The sequence below is a fragment of the Triturus cristatus genome, chromosome 1_1 (assembly GCF_964204655.1).
Source record: "Triturus cristatus chromosome 1_1, aTriCri1.1, whole genome shotgun sequence".
Classification (NCBI taxonomy): Eukaryota; Metazoa; Chordata; class Amphibia; order Caudata; family Salamandridae; genus Triturus; species Triturus cristatus.
Window position 1 is genome coordinate 287,943,727 of NC_140579.1, and position 20,695 is coordinate 287,964,421.

Sequence of the window (20,695 nt, forward strand, 5' to 3'; positions counted from 1 at the left end):
GGGGGTAGGTACATGTGTGTTTGTTGTGTTTCACCAGCATTTGTAAGTGCACAATTGCATGGATACCCTGCCAGGGTTTAAAGGTGCTGTGTAGATCATGTTAGCCACAGTATAGCTGTGCTCTCCTGCCTCCCTTCCCCTCCTTGCAATGTGTTCCCTGGTCTGTGTGTAGTCACTCCTTCACAAGGTAATGTAGGCTGGCGCTTTCTCCACGTGAACTATGCCTGTAGCATCATGTGTGGGGGTGGTGTGTAACAGGTTTGGGGACCTTGGCTGTGCCCTGTCCAGTTCAGTACATGTGGGTTCCATGTCAGTTGGCACTGATGCAGAGTCCAGACATGGGAGTTAGTCTCACAAGTGTCATGCCTTACAGCGCGCATGTCCTCTGTTGTGGCCTGTGACATGATGTGCATGAGTGTGCGATACACATAGTGCAGGGATGTTGGGGTGTGTTGCAGTCATTCCCATTCAGGACCATGGAGTTGTGTTGCCACTACTGTCCCCTGGGGCATATTTTCCTAGGTGTCATGTGTGTCATCACAAAACGTGGACACTCTCAGTGTCTACAGCATAGGTTGTGCTCTGTGCCATTGTCCCCTGGCACCATGTATATTGACGTGAAATGTAGTACAAGTGTCCACTGTACAGCCTGACCTGATTTTCCTTGTTCATAGTCACAGTGGCCAGTGCCTGTGTGTCTAGTTACAATCCTCTGATGATGCCCATTTGTACATGGTTATTTGGACAGGCGCACCTTGGGTATTTGGCGTCCAATCTTGCATTTCTGCAGCCCCTGTGTATTTCACCCAGACTAAGAGATGTAAGTGCCACCTGTGTCTCCACAAATTGTCTCATGTAGGGGGTGGTTGGTGCGGGCCAAGCCTACATGTCAAAACCAGAATTCTCCTTGCTAGGTCTGGCCAGTGTGTGATGTTTGTCTGGACATACACTCAAGGTGCAGTGAGCCAGTCATGGTGGGCATGTTTTCAGTATTACCTATGCAGCATGTGCCTCAAGTTCATGGATATGGTCCCTCCTCATCCCTATTGTCGGCAACGTTGTGTGGTGCAGATGCAGTGCTGGATTGTCCCCAGGGCCTGGCTCCTATGTCAAACTCCATTTCATGTCAGTTGCTATTATGTCATGCTCTCCAATGGTTTTCATTGGCATGGTGGGTGAACCAACTGTGTGTTGCATGCCCTACATCTGTACCTTGTTTTGTAGATGTTACTGGTCTTTCTTTGCAGGCTATGCACTGTAACCTATGTAGATTGGACTCATGTGACATATGTATACAGGTGTGTGATTAATTGCTGTCTCTTCACCTTGCCCACAGCATCGTCGGGGGACAAGGAGGGAGACATGAGCACAGACGGTGCGGAGGGACCGAGCACCTGTGCCAGCGTTGACATCGTGGCTGGCACATTGAGTGGTACTGAGGCGGAGGAGAGTGAGGCCGAGGACCTGTCCACTGGCACCACCGAATATGAAGCGGACGGGTCCGAGGATGATCTCTCCGAGTGGGCGGAGGCTGCACCACCAGCTGACAGCGGCACAACATCGCACCCCGCCCCCTCCATTGCCATCAGCCGCCTCCCACTTGCTCGTGTCCCGTCTCCACTGCTGCCGCCAATGCCGAGTCTGTGGACATCCAGCGGCAGTTGCAGATTGGTCAGGCTGGGATCCTTAATGTCCTCCATGGCCACAGCCAGGTCCTCAACAACATGGAGGCATACTTGGAGGGCATTCACTCATCGCAGGCTGACCAACGCAGCTTGCTGAGGTCGATAGACTCAACACTGACTGCAGCAGTGGGTCTCCTGCAGCGCTTCATCCAACCCCCTACCCCTGCCCCATCCACACTTCTCACTCCCATGCCTGTCCCACGTACACCCAGACGTCAGCATGCACCCACAACGACGGACACAGGCACCACACCAGCAGGGAAGGTCACCCGCACACCTCCTGGCACGCACACACAGGGTGAAGTAGGCACACCCACTGGGTCGGGGGGCAAACGTAAGACACGCAGCCAGAGTGGGAGTCCGCATTCCACCAAATCCACTCCCTCCAAATCCCCTCCCCTCAGCTCTCCTGGCCACATATCACACAAAGACTCCTTCATGGCCGCTCTGTCCCTGAGCCCCACAGTGACACCACCCCGCAAGCGGTCAAGGGAGTCCCCGGTCAGGGTGGTTGAGTCCCCCCCTGTCTACGCCCTCCCCCAGTGGCGCTGCGACCCATCCCTCTGACCCCCCCCTCCTTGGGGCCTGTGGTTCCTTCGGGTGCAGGGGATTCCCTGGAGGACCTTGCTAAGGTGTGCAGCGAGATCCTGGCCTCTGCCTTTGGCCCTGCCCCAACCCCTGTGGTGGAGTCCTCCATCCCTGCACCCACGACGCCTACCCTTCACCCTCCTGTCCCTGCGGTGCCTGGTTCTTCCCCCCCACATGATGCCCTCACCCCTGTGGAAGACGACGGAATCTAACTGTGCAGGCAAGCTAGGGGACACGCTTCCCACTGTGTCCCCCATCCAGCTGTGACTTCTGGACTGCCCTATGGGCTTTGTAAATATTGAACTTCCTACAAACAAGATTTATTGGATCATGCTGAATAAAGCAATTTATTTTTTTCCCTTGGAACACTACTGCTTTGCTGGTATTGCTGTTGGTGGGGCTGCTACATGGTTTTGGGTGGTGTTCACGTGTTGGGTGTGTGGGAAATGTAGTAGTGTGCTGGTCATAGGAGGGACCCTGGTATCTGTGTGCCATCACACGGTGTTAGCTAGGTTTCTCTGTTCATGTAAGCAGTTGCTGCATGGTGAAATAGTCCCAAGGTGTATTCCTTCCTCTGTGTACCCTGACATCTTCCCTGCAGGGTGTTCCCAAGATTTAGCGCTGAGCTGTGTGTACATTAGATGGGTGTGTGACGGACTCCTTCAACTTTGCACATGCATGCTGAGCGATGTCTCCACCTGCATCATTCGTGGCATCCTTGGTAGTCATTGTACTTGTGTATGTGGACGATTGACATGACTTCATGTGGACATGTTTTCTTTTTGGCGCTATGCATGCGTATACTCCCAGCCTCGCACACATGTGGTACATGTACTGCAGGGTCTTTGTGCACCTGACTGACATTTGTGGGCATGGTATCTGTGGCTACTCCACCCTTTGCGTTCCATGGGCACTGCTGGGAGTGTTAGGCACCCACCCCTCCTGTGTCTGGGCACTGCTGGGAGGACTCTGCACCCACCCCTCCTGTGTCTGGGCACTGCTGGGAGCACTCTGCACACACCCCTCCTGTGTCTGGGCACTGCTGGGAGTGTTAGGCACACACCCCTCCTGTCTCTCGACACTGCTGGGAGGACTCTGCACCCACCCCTCCTGTGTCTGGGCACTGCTGGGAGTGTTAGGCACACACCCCTCCTGTCTCTGGGCACTGCTGGGAGGACTCTGCACCCACCCCTCCTGTGTCTGGGCACTGCTGGGAGCACTCTGCACACACCCCTCCTATTTCACAATATGTACGCTTAGAACACACGTGTGTGGGTTCGCTCCATGCATACGAGGTGGGGGTACGTGTCGTACATACACGGTTGGGGTGGGGGTACGCTCCATGCATACGGGGTGGGGTTACGGTCCGTACGTACACTGTTGGCATGGGGGGTACGCTCCATGCGTACGCGGGTGAGGGTACGGGTCGTACTTACACTGTTGGGGTGGGGGGTACGCTCCATGCGTACGCGGGTGAGGGTACGGGTCGTACTTACACTGTTGGGGTGGGGGGTACGCTCCATACGTATGCGGGTGGGGGTCGTACTTACACTGTTGGCATGGGGGGTACGCTCCATGCGTACGCGGGTGAGGGTACAGGTCGTACTTACACTGTTGGGGTGGGGGGTACGCTCCATACATACGCGGGTGGGGGTACGGGTCATACTTACACTGTTGGGGTGGGGGTACGCTCCATGCATACGCGGGTGGGGTTACGGTCCGTACGTACACTGTTGGCATGGGGGTACGCTCCATGCCTACGCGGGTGAGGGTACGGGTCATACTTACACTGTTGGGGTGGGGGGTACGCTCCATACGTACGCGGGTGGGGGTAGGGGTCGTACTTACACTGTTGGCATGGGGGGTACGCTCCATGCGTACGCGGGTGAGGGTACGGGTCGTACTTACACTGTTGGGGTGGGGGTACGCTCCATGCATACGCGGGTGGGGTTACGGTCCGTACGTACACTGTTGGCATGGGGGGTACACTCCATGCGTACACGGGTGAGGGTACGGGTCGTACTTACACTGTTGGGGTGGGGGGTACGCTCCATGTATACGCGGGTGGGGGTACGGTCCGTACAAATCCGTACCCACTCTGTGAAATGCTTGTGCGGGCCGTACCCAGGCCTTTGCCACGTGGGTACGCCATTGTTGGGGTGACGTAGGTGTGGGCGTGGTACGACTCGTACCCACGCTCTTAAGGCGTGGGTACGGGACGTACCTATATTGTTGTGTTGCCGGTTCGCGTCGTCAAGAACTTCCGTTGTGGCGGTCGCTGGCTTAGCTGGACACACCCCCACCCCCTCGTAGTGACCAGGGCCTGAGGGTCAGGTATGTCCAGGGCATGTGTGCTGTGTGACTTTGGTGGGGGTTTTGTGGCCTGCCCCTGGTCCTGCCACCCCCCCCCTTTTCCCCCTCCCTTTGTTGTTCTAACCTTCTGCGGCGTCTGCGTCCGAACCTGTAGAGGAGGTCGACTACTATGAGAGCCGGGATGACACGTAGGTTCGGATCCATGTCTGTCCGTCGAGTACAGGTACTCCTTGTTCGCGTCGTCCTGTCTGTCCGTCGCGTACAGGTACTCCTTGTTCGCGTCGTCCTGTCTGTCCGTCGCGTACAGGTCCTCCTTGTTCGCGTCGTCCTGATTTCCCGGCAGTTTTTGGCTGCTGGAAAATATTCACCGTGCGGGATGACGTCGGTGCGAATCGTGATTCCTGGTTCGTGAATGGCAGGCTGCGTGCATCCCGACGTCACGTCGGCGCTTTCCCGGATCGCATTTGTACGTTTATTTTCGTCGGTCGGTGTTTTTTACGATTCGTACGGAAATGGTGTTTCCGTGCGAATCGTAATTCCATGTTTGTACAGTTTTACAACCGGGTACGAGTCGGACGGAGAAAACGCTCCGACCGACGGTTCGTACCCGGTTTTTACCGGATCATAATCGGCACCTATGTGAGAACTTTACCGGATGACCCCAGACCAGCCAATCAGAACAGTCTAAAACTCATTCTTGTTACATTTTGACATTGAAATCTCTATAAATTATGGTAGAATAGTGAGTTGTGTGGCTTGCTCGTGCGCTCTTTTGATTTCCTGACTTTATGCTGATGGAGAGGACGGTGATGCTGCAGGACAGCTGTTTCCTGAATCTTTGACAGACTGAATGGCGGCTTGACTTTGACGAATTAGAGATCTTTTACAACTTGACTGACTTAGAGGACGTCAATTAGCCAGATTAGGTAATTATGGTGATCTGTGACTTGAATAATGATTTATTAAAGGTTTGCATTAATTAGATCAAATTTATTAATGATTACATACAAATGAGTTGAGTTGTTTATTCATAGAGAATGTTTGACTCTTAAATGTGAATTAGAGAATTGTATCACCTCACCCATCTCAACTAAATCAGATCCATCGTTAAGTGGAAGGAATATTTAGGAGTTCAGGTATAAGATGTGTTGAAATGAAAATACTTGAGACATATTTATGTAAGATATAAATTCCGTTAGTTCAGAAGATATTCGTTTCATGTCAGCGTTTGGAACATTCTTCTCTCAGAAAGGGCAGACCAATGATGTGTGAATGTTGGTGTTATGGGCCCCACCAGTGAATGTATTGATTGAATGTGTTAGTGAGGTATTTGGTCTGTGACGAAGAGAGAAATTTGGATTCCACGCTGCATCACTACTCCAAGGCGATGTTACAAATTTGAACGCATTTACGTCTTTTGCTAACTCGGCCCAAAGTACCATCTTGATGATTCCTCGATTTCACAATATTGTCTGTAATACTGAACATGGTATACACTAATTTGAATGGTTCTTTGTGACACCGTTATCGTGCTTTGAAAGGGATGGACTATGGAGCTGTTTTTTTGTTTTCTCCAAGGGTCACGAGGAGTAGTAATACTGAACAGTGGCAGGTATTTCCCGATAAATTCTTCTACGCACCTGGGACTGTAAAAGCTGGTTACTTGTGTGTGCCAGTGTGTATCTCTGTGCATGCATGTCTGTTTGTCTGAGTGTTACAGTCCATACCCATGAAATGTTTCCCTCTTCCAAAGAGGGGCCCAGGCAGGACAGAAACAGCCCCACAGCTTTGCCTGCCAGGTGAGCTTTACACCTCTTTTGCTTCTTTTCACTGGAGGTTAAATGCTCTGGAAATGTAAGTGTTTGGTCAGTGCACAGATAGACATGATTTTTTTTTACAATAGATTACCCTTATAAACTCATACAAACTGATTTTGACCTCTATAAGTGGGGTGAGTGTACTGGGGTTAGAACTCCCTCTCTCATGCCAGGGCAGCCACTCCTCAACTTCAATCATCACTGTAACTTACCCCTTCGCCCTCTCTTGGGCTCCGCCATTCCCTCGCTGGCTAACAACTATCTCTGCTTGCTTCCTTCCACTGCAGCACCTCTCTCACCTCTCCTCCTTTCTGTCTCTCCTTCCTCTACCCAGCCATCTGCACCCCCTCTCCCTTCTTCTCAATCCAGTCACCCTTTTTGCTTCCTTCTACTTCCCGTGGGTTTGATGGCTCAGCGAACTAATGCATGCACCGACTGCAGGGATGTGTGTTAGACCCGATGGTCACAGGCTCAAATCCGTGCGGGTCCCCTCGGTTTATCAGCCTCCCAATGTCAATAAATCCTCTGTAATTAATCAAACACGGAACTTAACTCCCCATTGCCCAACGCACATATATATCACTGTATTCAAATCCTGTGTTTTCCTATAAGACGATGTATTGGATGAAATATTTGCTTTGACTCAAGTCAACTCATGGTCGACTTCTGCCTGGTGTTTTTTTCACACCTACCTATGTACAGCGCCCTGAAACCCCGTAGTGAGGTCAGTGCTATAGTAAATACAAATACAATAAACGCTGTTAAGTGGAATTAGAATAAACATCTGTTATGCGGCGCCTGGATACCCAGGGGTGAACATGTACCACATCCTTCCCTTTTACTTTCCCTTACTACTCTCTCATGTTTGTCTTCTGCTTTTAGTTCGTCCCGACACTCCTTAGCCACTCCGTTTCTGCTTTCTCATTCTTACGCCTTTCTTTACATAATTCTTTCAGTGTTTACTTAATCCTTCCTTACCCCCGCCAGCCCCCCTTCACCACCTACTCCCGCCTTCATTACCCTCTATAGCAATTCTCTCCTCACCACATGTTCTTTCCTTTTTGAGTCCCTGCCCCCCCTTTCACACACACTGCCCCTCCTTCTCTGTTCCCTCCCTTTCCAAGCAGTGCACTCCCCCGGCAGGTGTGCTCTGTGGGGGGGGGGGGGCGGACTCCCTTACAAGCTGTGGTGATCCCAGGTGCTTAGTCACGCCGATGAAGCTTCATTGTGCTGTAATGAACGTGGCACTGTGTCCCATCTAGGCCTGCACGCACCAGTGCACCAGGGATAGGCCTGATCTCACTTTCCGGGTTTATTGTTGTGGTGACAACGCACGGAAGTGGCTCCTGCAGGAGTGGAGTATGGTAAACTGTGTGTGTGGGGTGTAGTGATATGCCCCTGCCCCTCTGATAACCCAGGCAGCCTGGGCATGTGTAGTGTAAACTTGGCGGGGAGGAGATGAAGAGATACCTCCCCGCCCCCTGTGATAACCCAGGTATCCTGGGCATGTGTTGTTTATAGTTGGCGGGAGGGGGGGATGTAGTGATACTTCCCCGCATCTTTGAGGTACCTATGAGGAAATATGCTGCCATCTTTTTTACAAAACACTTCACTCAGGGCATTAAGTGGGCCAAGCTCTTTTCTGTGCTCAGCTCCAGCAGTTTTAAAGAGCAGGTGCTGAGACGAGCTCCTATCGGGCTCTCCATTTTTGCCCTCACCCTCAGTGTGAAAAAAAACAGTCTTAAACTCTACAGCAGTACTGCCCTTTACTGCCTTTGATGTCACTTCGAAGACACTCGTTGTAGTTCTTTCATAGTCTCATCATGTCAGAACTGAAGCATTTTGAATATTGTACGAAGCAATAGGTCTCACATTTGTGAGAGATTGAGCTATTGGCATTGTAAATAACAATGCCTTTTATTTATTTATGTGTGGGTTTCAAAAGAGAGAAATAAAAGGCATTGTCATTTACGGATCACTGACAGAATATCGAGGAGAAGAATATCGACCTACAAAAATATCGAGGAAAAAATATAGAATGCCAAAATATCGAATCCCTATCTACAAACAGGTAAGTACAAAAATATCGAGTCCAAAATATCGTTGTAAAAAATATAGTTGGTCAAAATATCGGATTTTTAAATGTCTTAAAAGTAATGTAAAATTAATGAGATAATACATATAATTAACTAAAACATACTTACAAATACTTAAATAACTTTACAATTAATAAATAATTAATGTAAGTTAAAAAAAAAATGTTAATACCTACATATATTAACGTAATATTAATAAAAAATATTCTATATTTTTAGCGTAGGATTGCGGGCAGGTCAAATTTACTATTACCACTCCAGTAAGTCCAACAGTAGGGAAAGCATTGAATAGCGGGATGGTAAAAATTACTATTCCCACTCCAGAGAGTGCAACAGTAGGGAAAGCGCTGGATAGCCAACGGACGGACAACGGAGAAACAGCGGCCCTCATCCTCCTAGACCTCTCCGCGGCATTCGACACGGTCTGCCACCGCACCCTAATACGGCGCCTCAGCAACATCGGAATCCAGGACAAGGCGCTGGAATGGATCATCTCCTTCCTCAACGGAAGAACACAGCGAGTCCGCCTACCACCGTACAAGTCAGAGGCCTCCGAAGTCATCTGCGGCGTCCCCCAAGGATCATCCCTGAGCCCCACCCTCTTCAACGTCTACATGAGCCCCCTCGCGGCCATCGTACGCAAACACCACCTCAGCATCATCTCCTACGCCGACGACACACAGCTGATCCTCTCCCTGACCAACGACCCCGCCGCCGCCAGAGCCAACCTGCACGAAGGGATGAAAGAGGTAGCCGAGTGGATGACGACCAGCCGCCTGAAACTGAACTCGGACAAGACGGAAGTCCTCATCCTGGGCCCTTCACCCTCCGCCTGGGACGACTCCTGGTGGCCCCCCGCCCTGGGCACCGCACCCAAACCAACTGACCATGCACGAAACCTGGGCTTCATCCTGGACTCCTCCCTCTCCATGACCAGACAAGTCAACAGCGTCTCCTCGGCGTGCTTCAACATCCTACGCATGCTACGGAAGATCTTCTGGTGGATCCCCACAGAGACCAGGAAGACCGTCACCCAGGCCCTCGTCACCAGCCGACTGGACTACGGCAACGCCCTCTACGCCGGGACCACCGCCAAGCTCCAGAAGAGACTCCAGCGGATCCAAAACGCCTCAGCCAGACTCATCCTCGACATCCCACGATCCAGCCACATCTCCGGACATCTGAGAGGCCTTCACTGGCTCCCCGTCAACAAGAGAATCACATTCCGCCTCCTCACCCACGCACACAAAGCCCTACACGACCAAGGCCCGAGCTACCTCAACAGCCGAGTCAACTTCTACGCTCCCAAACGCCACCTCCGATCAGCTAACCACGCCCTCGCCGCTGTCCCCCGCATCCGAAGAGCGACTACAGGAGGAAGATCCTTCTCCTACCTGGCCGCCAAGACCTGGAACTCCCTCCCGTCCGACCTGCGCCTGACCCAAGACCACCTCTCCTTCAGGAAGAAGCTGAAGACCTGGCTGTTCGAGCAGTAGCGGCACCACCCCTCCCCAGCGCCTTGAGACCCTACGGGTATGTAGCGCGCTCTATAAGTGTCACTGATTGATTGATTGATTGATTGATTGATAGCGGGAGGGTAAAAATTACAATTCCCACTCCAGAGAGTGCAACAGTAGGGAAAACATTGGATAGCGTAGGGGTAAAAATTACTATTCCCACTCCAAAGAGTGCAACAGTAGGGAAAACGTTGGATAGCGTAGGGGTAAAAATTACTATTCCCACTCCAGTGAGTGCAACAGTAGGGAAAGCGCTGTATAGCGGGAGGGTAAACATTACTATTCCCACTCCAGAGAGTGCAACAGTAGGGAAAACATTGGAGAGCGTAGGGGTAACAATTACTATTCCCACTCCACAGAGTGCAAAAGTAGGGAAAGCGTTGGATAGCGTATGGGAAAAAATTACTATTCCCACTCCAGAGAGTGCAACAGTAGGGAAAGCGTTGGATAGCGGGCGGGTCAAATTTACTATTACCACTCCAGTAAGTCCAACAGTAGGGAAAGCATTGGATAGCGGGATGGTAAAAATTACTATTCCCACTCCAGAGAGTGCAACAGTAGGGAAAGCGCTGGATAGCGGGAGAGTAAAAATTACTATTCCCACTCCAGAGAGTGCAACAGTAGGGAAAACATTGGATAGCGTAGGGGTAAAAATTACTATTCCCACTCCACAGAGTGCAACAGTAGGGAAAGCGTTGGATAGCGTATGGGTAAAAATTACTATTCCCACTCCAGAGAGTGCAACAGTAGGGAAAGCGTTGGATAGCGGGAGGGTAAAATTGACTATTCCCACTCCAGTGAGTGCAACAGTAGGGAAAGCGTTGGATAGCGTAGGGGTAAAAATTACTATTCCCACTCCAAAGAGTGCAACAGTAGGGAAAGCGTTGGATAGAGTAGGGGTAAAAAATACTATTCCCACTCCAGAGAGTGCAACAGTAGGGAAAGCGTTGGATGGCGAAGGGGTAAAAATTACTATTCCCACTACAAAGAGTGCAACAGTAGGGAAAGCGTTGGATAGCGTAGGGGTAAAAATTACTATTCCCACTCCAAAGAGTGCAACAGTAGGGAAAGCGTTGGATAGAGTAGGGGTAAAAATTACTATTCCCACTCCAGAGAGTGCAACAGTAGAGAAAGCGTTGGATAGCGAAGCGGTACAAATTACTATTCCCACCCCAAAGAGTGCCACAGTAGGGAAAGCGTTTGATATCGTAGGGGTAAAAATTACTATTCCCACTCCAGAGAGTGCAACAGTAGGGAAAGCATTGGATAGCGGGAGGGAAAAATTTACTATTCCCACTCCAGTGAGTGCAACAGTAGGGAAAGCATTGGATAGCATAGGGGTACAAATTACTATTCCCACTCCAAAGAGTGCAACAGTAGGGAAAGCGTTGGATAGCGTAGAGGTAAAAATTACTATTCCCACTCCAGTGAGTGCAATAGTAGGGAGAGCGTTGGATAGCGTAGGGGTAACAATTACAATTCCCATTCCAGTGAGTGCAATAGTAGGAAAAATAATAATTTAATATTTTATTAAAAATAAATTAATTATTAATAGTAATAAAAAAATGTATTAAAATGATTTACCAATCACACAATCTTTAATACTTAATTATTTATAAATACCAATAAATATTTATTTAATTAATTACCTATTAATAATTATTTAACAACCAATTAATTTTCAATACAAAACAATTAATAAAAACAAATACAAATTAATAATTAATTAATAATAAATTAATTATCAATATACAAAAATAATTTCACAAATTAATTATTTACAATTAAATTACTTCCCACCATATTCCCCTATAAACCCACAACCCACTAAAAATAATAAATTAATACAATTAACATAATTATCAATTAAACAATTATTAGAAGTTAATTACCAATTAATACACATTAATTACCAATTAATAATTAATCAACAACCAATTAATTTTCAATACCCAAAATTGATAAATAATAAAAAATCCCAATTAATAATTAACAGTAAATTAATTATCAATACACAAAAATATTTTCTATAATTAGTTCATTATAATTAAATTACTTCCCACCCTATTACCCTATAAACCCACAACCCGCTCCGAATAATAAATTAGTACAATTAACATAATTATCAATTAACCAATTAATACAAATTAATTACCAATTAATAAAAAATAATTACCAATTATTACAAATTAATTACCAGTCAATAATTAATTACAATAAATGAGTTATTACCAATTAATAATTACTTAATAACAATTAAATTACTTCCCACCCTATTCCCCTATAATCCCACAACCCGCTACAGAAGTAAAACGCAAAATTAAGTTACAAATAATTAACAATTCCTAAAAATTATTATTTATTGTACTATAATTAAATTACTTCCCACCCTAATCCCCTATAAACCCACAACCCGCTACGGAATTAAATTACAAAAAAATTAAATAACATAAAATTCATTACTTTAAAAATATTCAAACATACATTCCAAAATTAATACATACTTTTAACACATATACTAACACTTAAAACACTATAAAAAAAATCGATATAACTATGGTGCCGATTCGGATCTTGAAAAAATATCCCCCGTCCGAATCGAATCTGGACTTTTTTCCGTCCGAATCGTACAAGTAGCGTACAAACTGCCAAGTACGATTCGCATGGGAAAAACTCCATACGAACCACATCCGGAAAATTTCCCCACACGTCCTCGGGTCGGAAATTGTGTCCGACACATCCCCGGACGATTTACCGTACGATCCGGAAAAATTAAGTCCGACCGCGCAAGTACGATCACTCCCGTCCTTTCGATTTCACAACTGTATGGAAAAAACACCGTACGGACCGAAGTCCCATAGCAACCATGGAGACACGTGCCCGCACACGTGCCGAACACCCCACCACAGACCCCGCATGCACGCGCAAAACGCCCCCCGGCCGCGGATGTACGCGCCGAACCCCCAACAGTGTATGCATGGAGCGTACCCCCACCCATGTATGCATGGAGCGTGCCAACTCCCCACCCGTGTATGTACGGACCGTACCCCCACCCCACCCGTGTATGTACGGACCGTACCCCCACCCCACCAGTGTATGTACGGACCGTACCCCCACCCCACCCGTGTATGTACGGACCGTACCCCCACCCCACCAGTGTATGTACGGACCGTACCCCCACCCGTGTATGTACGGACCGTACCCCCACCCGTGTATGTACGGACCGTACCCCCACCCCACCCGTGTATGTACAGACCGTACCCACACCCGTGTATGCATGGAGCGTACCAACTCCCCACCCGTGTATGTACCGACCGTACCCCCACCCCACCCATGTATGTACGGACCGTACCCTCACCCGTGTATGCATGGAGCATACCAACTCCCCACCCGTGTATGTACGGACCGTACCCCCACCCGTGTATGTACGGACTGTATCCCCACCCGTGTATGCATGGAGCGTACCAACTCCCCACCCGTGTATGTACGGACCGTACCCCCACCCCACCAGTTTATGTACGGACCGTACCCCCACCCGTGTATGTACGGACCGTACCCCCACCCGTGTATGCATGGAGCGTACCAACTCCCCACCCGTGTATATACGGACCGTACCCCCACCCGTGTATGCATGGAGCGTACCAACTCCCCACCCGTGTATGTACGGACCGTACCCCCACCCCACCCGTGTATGTACGGACTGTACGCCCACCCCACCCGTGTATGTACGGACCGTACCCCCACCCGTGTATGCATGGAGCGTACCAACTCCCCACCCGTGTATGTACAGACCGTACCCCCACCCCACCAGTTTATGTACGGAGCGTACCCCCACCCGTGTATGTACGGACCGTACCCCCACCCAACCCGTGTATGTACGGACCGTACCCCCACCCGTGTATGCATGGAGCGTACCAACTCCCCACCCGTGTATGTACGGACCGTACCCCCACCCCACCCGTGTATGTACGGACCGTACCCCCACCCGTGTATGCATGGAGCATACCAACTCCCCACCCATGTATGTACGGACCGTACCCCCACCCCACCAGTTTATGTACGGAGCGTACACACACCCGTGTATGAATGGAGCGTACCCACACACCACCAGTGTATGTACGGAGTGTACCCACACCCGTGTATGAATGGAGCGTACCCCCACCCGTGTATGAATGGAGCGTACCCCCACCCCACCAGTGTATGTACGGACCGTACCCCCACCCCACCAGTGTATGTAAGGACCGTACTCCCACCCGTGTACCCATGCAGCATACCAACTCCCCACCCGTGTATGTACGGACCCTACACCCAGCCCTCCCTGTATGTACGGTGCGAAACACCACCACCTATGGATTGTGCGGACCAACACCCTGCCCGTGTTCGTACGCACCCTACCCCAGGCCCACACACCAGCACCCTCACCCAACATCGGGCATGTACGAGTCGTACTAAGCCATAGCAAAGGACAGCACTGTACAACAACATGGCCCATGTACGCACCGTACAGACGCTAAAAACACTCCTACTGAACCAGGACAAACAAAAAAAACACAAGGAGAGTCAATTCGAGGCACACAAGACCACAAAACATATCCAACAAGGCCAAATACATCCTATACACTGACCTGCAACTGACAAACAGATAAACAGAGGCCCAAACCACCACCACTCCTTATAACACACCCATCCAAAGTTCAAACACAGCCACACCCACAAATGGACCAATAAAAAGGCCCAACACACACAAACCATGATCCTTTGCAACAGATCCACTGCTGCCAGACCCCAGAGACAACGCACTGCACCATACTTCAACCAGCTATACAGCTTACACTTGCACTCCTTCACACAACCACCATCACAAACACACCCTCATCACATTCACACACACACACCTGCACACCCACAACCATCCACAACCACACCCATCCACACTCCCACAACCATCCACACCCACACCCCACACCATGCCCACCAACAAGAATCCAAAGTTCACAAAGGACGAGCTGGAGTCCCTTGTCGACGAAATCATCAGAGTCGAGCCACAGCTCTTTGGAACATTGGTCAGACGGACCAGCATATCAGAAAAATCTGCCATGTGGGAGAGGATAGTCAATTCCGTGAATGCTGTTGGGGCCACCAGAAGGACCAGGCATGAGTGCCAAGCCAGGTGGTACGATCTGCGGGGGACGGTCCGCTGCAAAATGATGGACGAGCACAACCAGGCCAACATCACTGGAGGAGGTCCGGCCCGCAGACCGGTACACTACCATCCCTGGGAGGAGAAGGTGATGGCCACGCTGCCGCCGTTGGGAGTAGACGGACTAGAAGGAGTCAGAGAGCCTGGTCAGTACACAAACAACTCACCTCACATGGGGGGAACGCCATATACAACCCAAATACCAATCATGCACGCAACCCCCCCAAAGCCAGCACCGGACACAACCACACTCCAAAAACACACGCATGCCACTAGTGCCTCCATGCCCCATGCCCCTAGCAAGGCCATGCCAAGTCACAGGCCACACAAAACACCAACACAAGACAGGATGTCCCCGATGCCGGGAGGGTGGGCCTCAAAACTAACATAGAGCAACTCTGAAGCACACAACAATGCCCTCAGCCCATATGGCTTAGGGCACAGCCATACAAACAGTGTGTCCCCACACAGTACTGTTTTGCCTGATAATGGTGGCCGCGTTCCAGGACGACATGGGTATGAAGGCACAATTTGCACATAACAGCAGCCAATGAAGACACAGCCTACTGAAAGAGTGTCAGCACACCCCGCCACAGCAGCAGCGCAGACTCAGACACTCCACCCAATGGGTGCCGGCAGAGAAAAAACAAACCCACATGAACAAGCCAATGGCCTTTGCAAGACCTGCAAACTGTGTGTGCCCAGGAAGCTGGGCTGAGGTGTCAGAGGGTGATACACAGAGGGAGGGAGAGGGGCAGAGAGATGGACAGAGACAGAGGTGGACACATGGAGACAGACAGAGGGAGGGAGGAGGCTGACAGAGGGAGGGAGAAGGGGAGACAGAGGGAGACGCACAGAGGGAGGAGGCTGACAGAGGGAGGGAGAAAGGGAGATAGAGGGAGACGGACAGAGGGAGGAGGCTGATAGAGGGAGGGAGAAAGGGAGACGGACAGAGGGAGGAGGCTGATAGAGGGAGGGAGAAAGGGAGATAGAGGGAGACGGACAGAGGGAGGAGGCTGATAGAGGGAGGGAGATAGAGGGAGACGGACAGAGGGAGGAGGCTGATAGAGGGAGGGAGAAAGGGAGATGGACAGAGGGAGGAGGCTGACAGAGGGAGGGAGAAAGGGAGACAGAGGGAGACGCACAGAGGGAGGAGGCTGATAGAGGGAGGGAGAAAGGGAGACGGACAGAGGGAGGAGGCTGACAGATGGAGGGAGAAAGGGAGAAAGAGGGAGACGCACAGAGGGAGGAGGCTGACAGAGGGAGGGAGAAAGGGAGACGGACAGAGGGAGGAGGCTGACAGAGGGAGGGAGAAAGGGAGACAGAGGGAGACCAAATCACCCTTGGGTGGTGTGGCCATGTTCGCTCGTCAGCAGGTGGACTGTGTGCATGTAGACAAGGTTTGGCAGTGCCTTAACCCCCCCTTCAACCTTTGATAAACACTAGGCCATGTGTCAATCTGTGCACGAGTACATCCGTGCTGCAGGCACAAACAGAACCTTACACCCAGTATACCTACCCACTGTGTTCGTCATAACCCTGTCACAAATTGTTAAGTTACCTACCTGCATTCTCAAATAGCATGGAATAAACACCATTTGGCCACGTACAGTGCAACACGCCCGCTCACTACACTGCTGACTGCATTCCCAAAATATGCATCAACTAAGATTGTGTCACACATAGGTAAAGTGTGGCCAAGGGAAATACCCATGCACAAGTGCACTGTGTGAGGAATGCTAGCCAAATCCAACCACACAGAGGAACTGTGCCAAATCAAAAAAGAATGAAACATGGATGTCGCATGTAACACAATTAACACTGTCTTACACACAGGTCAATGTCATCGATCTCCCCCCAACACTGGGGGGGGAAGACTCACAGGACCAGGCTCTGCGTGAAGAGGACCCCACCGGCAGCGACGACTCTCACCACTCCGTGGATGACCCAGACCAACCTGGCCCCTCTGGTGTCCAACCACCTGCAGCACCTGCATCAGGTACAACTGTGCCAACCACCACCCCCATTCCTGCCACATCCCAGGAGACACCCAGGAGCCCTGCCCGCACACAACAACACAGCCAGTCTGTCCAGGAAGGACAAGGTTCTCCGGGCACCCAGGAGGAGGCAGGCGACACCGCAAATGCCATCCCTCAGGGGTCCCGGAGACCCGATGTGCCCACAACGGCAGGCCAGGCGCAAGTGGGCAGGGGTGGTGGGAGTGGAGGACGGCGGAGGCGCGAACCTGCCCAGTTGGCTCAGGACCCGGCTATGGCACACGTCAGAAAAATCCTGGACGCATAGATGAAGACCCTGCAGGTTGAGCATCATGCCAGGATGGAGGCAAGACTGGCAGAGCTCCTGGCGGTGCACAGGGACATGAGCCAATCCCTCCGTCAGATCGCCCAAAGCCTGGCAAACCCTCTCTGTGCCACCAGGCGTAGAGCAGCACCAGACACAGGGAGGGAGGGAGGAGGAGGAGGATTCATCTGACGGAGCGTCCCTTGCATCGTCAAGGCAGGCTTCTGAGGATCCCCGCAGGAAGGTGGGTCGTCCACGAAAAAGACCGTGAGAGTCGGCGGAACATCACCATCTCCCAGGTCACCTGGCCTGGCACCTGGCCCTCTGGCCCAACAGCAGCACAGCAGGACATTCTCTGCCACATGGCCTTGCTGGTCACTGTCTGACCAATGTTGACAAAGACTGTGGCACAGACTCTGATGACTTTCAATGGCAGGATACCAACTCCCCCTGTGAACTTTGGATTCTACACTCCCGCCAAGCACCTCTTGTCACCCCCCAAAACACGTACCCCAGCACTAATAAAATTCATCACAATCACAAGATGATGCCGTCATTTTGCATTATTCCACTACATGTGTGTGTTGTAAAGTCAAACCATGCCTGATTTCTGAATTAACTCCAAACATCCATACCCTGGGGTCTGAGTCTGGCACAGGACACACATGGGTCACAACGTACCATCCAAGACAGACATGGAGCACCATACTCACCCGTGATGGGCCCAACCAGCTGAGGGGGTGCCCGCAAAACTGTGCCTACAGACCTATTTAGAAAAGCAACAGTCATGCGCAGAGGTCAGGGATCATGTGGAGTGTCCTGGGGTGGGAGTCCCAGGTATGTGTAGACACGTGGCAGAACCATGTCCTGCATGCTTGAGTCAGGTGGATGTGGAGAATGGTGGGCCAGCCAAGGTTGGATGCATGGAGATGGCACAATTGGGTGTTGGATCACAGTGCCACAAGGTTGTGTTGTGGTTGTGGCTGCATCCTGAGTGTGTGCGTGGATTGAGAAGGTCATCCTGCAGCTGGCAGTGATCCACTCCCCCCATCTCTGTTGGACGTTGATGTGGCCTGGTCGCCGGATGTAGTAGCAGAGCTGTGCAGATGCACCCTGGATGTGGACAAGTATCATGGGATTTCTAACGCACAGATCCATAGAGTGCAGGGTAGGATTAGACACGGATGTCGTAGTTGACCTGGGGGATGGTCTCCCTCTTGCCTTGAGGTGGTTGGAACTGGGGATCTTGTGCATAATGCAGAGTGTGCTGCCGCATGAGTCACAGATGCTGCTGATCAGCATAGCACATGTCAGCAAGCAATCCATGATGAACACCAGCTCGTTTGCGTGGACACTGGGTGCCCTTGCAGCAGTGCCTGCAGCAGCATGCGCCATGTCAAGGAAACAATGCCACAATTAGCACACAAAGACAAGGATCTCAGGAAGGAACTATGCAAAAGGTGTATGTCAAGGAAGGAATGTCTGGTTCAACATGGCACACACACACACAATGGATTCACATGCAGCACAGTGGCCGTCGTGGAGACTGACATGCCACAATACCTACACAGCCATGGACATCATGCACAATACAGAATCTAATCCCTGACAAACAGCTTGCATCTTGCTACTCTACACATAGATTCATATGCACCATCTCTGAGAACAATGCCAGACATGCCGCATGCACAGTGGCAACAGACCACCATTGACAGAGATGAGGCACCTTGGAGGCAGAGGGACACCTTTATTACTCATGTGTGTCGGAATGCTAATGCAACTCTGTCAACACCTACATAGGTCATGTGGATGAACACGTGGGACCAACACTGGCACCCCCCTTACCACCACAGATGCTGGAAATCCATGGCACTGGCACACAAGTGACGGGTTACAGCTAAACACCCCCTGCTGCTCACGGAGAGCCTGCTATACACCATTTAGCCCATGTCAACCCGGTGCAACCCGTATGTTTCCGAGGCCAGTGTTACACACATTGATGGCTCCATCACAATCCCATTACAGATGACTGTCACCAAGTCTGACCATCAATTCAGGTGAATTCTGCTCCAGGTCATGTGCCCCATGGTGATTCTACATGTATGTAAAGTATCCAAACATGAACAGGAGCAGTGCACACACATTCAAAACAAATACCACTCCCAAAAAGCCGTGCTGCATCCCTTACCCGAAGGAGACTTTCGAACTTGTCCGTGCATGTAACACTGATTCAGCACATGTTGCTGTGTTCATGAGGAATAGCAGGAGCACAACCATGCCACCAGCAGACAGCATGCGCAAGTACCTGTGGATGGGAGACACACCAGAAGTCAGCCAAAAGAAGCACATCCGCATGCATGTGCACGTACTCGACACGTATTAGGTTGTCAACATGCGAGGTGACAATGATGACTCTGGAAAAACATTCTTCTATTGCACCATCACTCGAGTGACACATCCAAACACACCTCTGACTCACTTGGAAGACATGCAGATGGACACACACATTGCAACACATGCCACACACAGCCCAATGCGTGTACACTCAGACACTGGAACTCACCACTGAGCAAAGAAGTCGCGTATGAGCCGACTCCACATGTCCTCTACCGCCTCCTCCTCCTCCACATCACTTGCCTCGTGCCCAAGCCCTTCATCCTCCACAGGTGGATGGTCCTGCTCATCTGGATCCAGGATGAGTGGCACAGCTTTCTCCACTGCCATGTTGTGCAGCATGCAGCACACGAGGAATATCTTGCAGACCTTCACCGGTGCATATGGGAGTGCGCCACCGGTCTTGTGTAGGCAACGGAATCGGCTCTTCAGGAGGCCAAACGTCCTCTCTATCACTCGCCTGGTCCGCCCATGGGCGTTGTAGCGGTGATCGGCAGCCGTGCTGGGGTTGCGGAGAGGCGTGATCAGCCATGGCATGTTGGGATAGCCAGCGTCCCCTACATGGAAACATCATGGACAAGAGTGGGTCAGGAGGAGCAGTAAGACAGGAAGATGACGTTAAATACAGGACTGCCAGAGTATACCCACCAACAATACACGCTCGTTCGTTGCGCAGCTGCAGCATCATTTCAGGCACCCTGCTACGCCTCATGATGTACGCATCGTGTGCTGATCCTGGAAAACGAGCACAGACATGTGAAATCACCATGTTGGCAAGACACAC